Source organism: Cupressus sempervirens, chromosome 8 (assembly GCF_028749045.1).
Source record: "Cupressus sempervirens isolate cs-2001-9-10 chromosome 8, ASM2874904v1, whole genome shotgun sequence".
Taxonomy (NCBI): domain Eukaryota; kingdom Viridiplantae; phylum Streptophyta; class Pinopsida; order Cupressales; family Cupressaceae; genus Cupressus; species Cupressus sempervirens.
Window position 1 is genome coordinate 580,259,006 of NC_143125.1, and position 6,000 is coordinate 580,265,005.

Below are 6,000 nucleotides of genomic sequence, written 5' to 3' on the forward strand. Positions count from 1 at the left end.
TGTGAGACTGAAACATGGAAGAGGCCAAAAGAGCCTAGGGAAGAGAGAATTCGCACATTTTGTAATTTTGGAAAGGTGGAAACCGAATAAGAATGTGATGCATACAAAGAGAATAGTGTCAAATTCATGGATACTATATTTGGCGGCTCTTGGTATGATCTATTCAACAAGGAGAACATTGAACGGTTGGGTGGCTCATCATCAAACTTGCACAATAAGAAAACCAAATTACTAAAATCAGTTTAGTGTTTAGGCTATCCCATAGGCTAATTTTATCCTCATGGACATTAAAATCTCATCTATCTATCTATCTATGCGCATGAAATTTTGGGAGACACAAAGCTAGTGTTCCACTACTAGACTCTATCCTCTATGGTTCATAACTATACAACCTCAATTTATGTAATATAAAAGAAATTAAGTTTCTTTTGATTCATGTGAAAGTTCAATTGTCAAATAGTAATATGATTCCCGTGTTAAGGATATAAACTAATTAATTGAAACTAATTGTCTCTTATATGTGAAATTGAAAGATGAGAAATTGATATAATTGGTTAATTATTTACATACATATTTAAATTTTAATTATATTATTAAATTTAAACATAAGAGAAATGAAAAGAATGGAATATCCAAAAAAAACAATAGAATGTCAATGGACCATTGCTCTACTCGTGAAGTTGAATGGTTCACAAAAAGTCAGGCCAGGGATCAAGTCTATCGTATTGGTGGGTGATTTTGACGGTTGGGGATAAATATTTACGCCGTAGGTGTTCCCTATTTGAATGTGAGGAGCTCAATTTGACATCCAACGGTTGATAGCCATTGAGAGCAAATGACTACCATTGGAATGCTTTGAACCGTAGATGTCAAAAATAAAGGATATGGATGGACTTGTGCGGGGTTTGGAGCTACCGTGGAAGGCACTAGGCACACATTGTATTCATCCACAAAGAGACAGATGGGACAAGTCAGCCTGCGAGGATTTCCAAACGTATGCACTAAGCAACTGACAGGCATCAGCTAATTGACAACTAAGACGAGATATTTTGGGGAATGTAAAGATAAATCTTTTTGGCACTGGAGTCAATAAACACGTGGCAGGACACAGTTATTACAAAGAACTTATCGCAAATTTCACCATTACCATTTATTGTGGATGTTGCGCGTATTGGGAGTGGAGGAATTAATGCAAGCATTGGATGACTTTTCAGGCATGAGATATTCACATTAGGCATTTCCTGTCGACTATATTGCGAACAGCTTAAACATCACACACTAATGCTTTATTCCTAGAGTAAAAGTGTTAAATAGTCAAAGTTTGACTTACTTTTCCAAGCTTAATTTCTCGGTTAGTGATGTTTAAGGCTGGCCACTATATTAATTCAATTGGTAGAGGATTTTGTCGCTTGCTGAGTTTCCATTGCGCTTTTCAATGTAATTTTTACACCTGATTTTGAAATCAATGGTTGAAAATAAGTAAAAACCTTTATTAGATCCAAGATGACTGAGTATTTATTGGCGATCAGTTTCTTTCTGGAAAGTCAATCAACTCGCCATTCCATGAGGACTATGACTGTGATTGATGTAGATTTCCCTATACAGCTATCGTGTTGTTTTATACCAAAAACAAATTGAATGACATTTTCCACATCCCTAATTTCGCTTACGCATGGAAGCCATTACTCATTCCGATCACATTTCAGCCGAAGACTCGGGAGAAGTTCTATTTATGATGCAGAGAACAACGATTGGAAAGAAGCAGCTAAAGATCATGTTGAATCACGTTAAGGGGGGCGGTAGAGATGATGCTCACCGCTAGGCCCACATCAGCCACCTCGCCACGGTCAGCGTTTTGAGGTTAAGCCCAGCCGCTACTAACACATCAAGTTATTGCAGTCTGACCGACAGATATTAATGTATACCTGCAACGTCTTTCAGACCGCCTTTAAATAGATCCGAGCACCCATACATTATTGTAGGACTATACATTGGAAACGCACGATACGTAGAGAATAAAGTCTACTGCAACAGTTGTTTACTATAAGGTTTTCTCCTTTCTGCCATCTATTTCTTCCCCTTCATTTTTTGTTATTTTGTAATCGGGATTCGCCATAGTTTGCTTAGTTTTGCTTGGAATGTTTTATGCTTATGATTAAGTTTATCCAACATTTGGTAAAATCATTGTGATGAAGGTTCGTCTTGCTATATTCAAGCTAAGAGCTTTTAAAGAATTTTTGCCAAATTATTATGTTCATATCCTATGCTTGTACCATCTTTGAGACCATATTTCTCTAACGGATCCTGCTAAGCAGTTAGGCGTTGTCTATTCAACTTTAAAAATATTCATGCTTTGTTCTAATCCTTCCACATACATATAGGAAAGGAAAGGAAAGGTGGTTTGATGAAAATTAGCTTTACATGCCGTTGGATTTGCAAGAAAGCTTGTAAACCCTTTTCACTAAACCATCTCATACACTCTACGAAATAACATTCTATGGATAATATTCACTAAGTTTCGAACAATCTCAGTGCACCTATTTTATTTTATATTTTGAGTGTATGTCTGACAGAGCATTGAAATTTTATAATTCTCTTACAAAATCCAGTCTATAAACCTGTTTCGAATGTTCACATGGTTGCGCACACAAATAGAAAAGAGGCTTGCAAAACACATAAAATCTCACTTCAACTATGCCATCATATCAGGGCAAAAGCTTCTGATTCCAAGAAATCAATTAAGTAGGGACCTTATGATTTACATCAACCTGAAATATTCTAAACCATGCAACAAAGCCAATTTAGGCAAATCACAGTATCAGTCAATACATAAAAATCCATCTACGCTTGAAAACACTTCAATGGTAGTCATTTCATCTTTTCAATTTCCCACCGTTAGATGTAAAATTTAGCACCTCCCTTTCATATGGGGAACGCAAAGTTCTTGTCGTGGGAATTGAATTGCGTCAATGAGCAGCCATTAGGGTGTGATGCGCTGTCCAACAAAGTTCTATGTACTGTTTTGATGCTGACTAAATTCTATCAATTCTAATGCAGGTTAATTGTTTTAAAGGAAATTTCAACAATGAAATGACCAATCAAATCAGCCTACGGTTAAAACTTAAAGTATTAATAGTTTTAGATTTAGTACATTAATAAATTCTCGTTGATTAAAATAAAATTATGATAATTAATATGTATATTAAGGTTAATTTTAATTATTATTTAATTTAAATTTATTTTTCATTAGTTTATATTTTAATGTTCTTACTTAATTTATGATATAAGTATTATTATTTTTTTGCTATTTCTCAATTTCCTAGTTATTTATTCATTATAGATAGTGAAGCAAAAATTATTCACAAATAAATAGCCAATGGATAGGATTTACATAATGGGTAGTATAGTGGTATAAATTGTTATCTCTCTCTCTCTCTCTATTCATTAGATGTTAGAAATTAGTGGTCCAAAATTTTTGAGAGTTATGGATGACCATTAAAACTTCTATGGCCATATTTTTTTTTTCAACCATTTTTACGCAATCATTCATTCTTCCTAATATGTATGGCTTGTCTTTCTTAATTATCTTTTGTGTTACTATGTTTTTTTCCAAAGTATCTAAGGTTTCTTTTATTTTGATTTTGTGTTTTATTTGATGCCTTAAATATACGCACACTTGATGAACCAAATTTATTAATTTTACCTTTAAAAAATGAATAGAGACTAAAATATTGGTACATTTGAAGTTTTTTTTTTAAAATTCTTTTATAGATAGGTGACATTATTTATTTAATATAATTTATAAATAGTTTGAGTTATATATAACTTTTATCTCTATCATTGTACCTCTTTCTATAACTATATTTTCCTCTAAATCTCTCCCTTGCCATATTTCAAATATAACAAAATCTTGCTAATAAACAATGTAAATAAACAAAATACATTTTTTTGGGTTAGAAAATTTGCATACAAAAATATACACAAATAGAAGAGCATTTAAACATTGATTGGAATCCCTTGCTTATAAATAGAACAAATACAATTAGTCATTAGAAAATCCCCATGTATGAATTGAAGATAGCAAAAATCAATGTAAAGTAGAAGAACATTCCATGTACAATCCACTTTGAACTCATACAAAATTTATGCTCACTCCTCTCAGGAAATGGCAACAATTGCAAATAGGAAATAAATCATCCAAATTTCAAGTGGGGATTCAACAAAGAGTATCAACAACCCCTTGCATGGACTTGCAGTAACTACTTCCATAGGAGAAGCAAGTAGCTCTACAAAAAGGCCAAAATGTTTAGCAAGTAATGTACATAGCTTATCTTCAACTGTTTCAAGTAGCTGCCATGACATTTTGAATAACTTCAAACCAAATTGTCTCTCTTTGCCTCATGTGGAAGAAATGGATGTGATACAACTTTTGAATGGTTGCACTAAGTTGGAGGGGTTGTGCACTTTCATTAGGGATATCTACTATGACCAACACTATGAAAATGGTGATACAGTCTCAATAGTTGACGCGTATGAGAGGCAATTGAATAAAATGTGGTCTTTTCTCTTACTTTCATACTATGTAACCCGAAGATCATTTCCTTTATCGACTTTTATAATGTAGTTATCCAGGTTTCAATTTTCAACATATGTAACCTCGGAATAGATATGAAAGCACATGTTTCGTACATGAAATAAAAATAAATACAATTATATAGAAAATTGTAATGTAGTTAACCAGGTTTCAATTTTCAAAATATGTATCCTAAGAATAGACATGAAAGTACATGTTTAGTACATGAAATAAAAATAAATACAATTATATAGAAAATTGCTTCTAGCAATGAAATTGGTAGTAGGCTAGATAATTTTAGTATGAGTTAGATACAAGGAAATAATGTAAACATATGCAATTGTACAAAAAAATAATGCAAGCCTATTTCCTTTTCTCACGTGTGATTAAAGGAGTTGGAAAAAAAAAAGTTATGTATTACAATATGTTATTTTCATAACAAAACATCTACCTTAGTAAGATACATCTAATTCTCCTCGATCATGTATTTTAAGAACAAAAATTTTGATCTCTATATAGCCTAATCAAATCATATCAACTTATTTGCAGGCTCTTGTATTCCTTTTTCACTTAATCTCATGATGGTGGCTTTAACTAGCGATGGACTAGCTAAGATTCTTGCAAGCTCATCTATTATTGATCCATACTTATAAGTTACATCTTTACACTCTATTCATCAACCTAATTCTACAATTACCAAATATCGAGTTCAACTCTCAAATGGTACACACACTCATTCGGCTCTTCTTCTAGACAAGTACACAGATTTAATCATTGAACAAGGTTTAGAAATGGGCACAATTATTTATGTCAAAGATTATTCATGCAATTTGGTCAACAACTTCATGTATGCCATTTCTTTCCCCCTACCATTGATTTTTTTCGATGTGTCATGTTAATGTCTATGCTAAAGTATGAACTCCTTTCTTCACAAGGCACTCTTTCTTGAAAATATTGAGGTAGTCTCAAAAAAGGCAACCATAGTTGGATCCCCAGTTCCACTCCTCCAAATAGCTAACTACCATCAGCCTCCAACTTCAGAAGATGCGTCAGCGCCCTCCCAAAATGCAAAATATTATGTGCAAAACATGGCTTCATTCCTACCACACCCCATTAAATCATTGACTCCATACCATAGACATTGGCCCATTAAGGGTAGAGTTTTAGAGAAAACTTCAATCCATGAATACAAAACTGAAAGTAGTGATGGAAAGGTTTTTGGGTTTGAATTCATTGACAAAGAAAGCTCTGAAATCCAAGTTACTTGCTTTAATGAAGTAGTAGATGAGTTCTGCAATGTTATTCAACCTGGTTATCGATACAAGATATCGGGTGGTCACATCAAAGTAATACAAAATATAGTAGCTCACCAAACCCATATGAAATACACCTCATACGCACATCAACGGTATCTCCATCCACTTGTT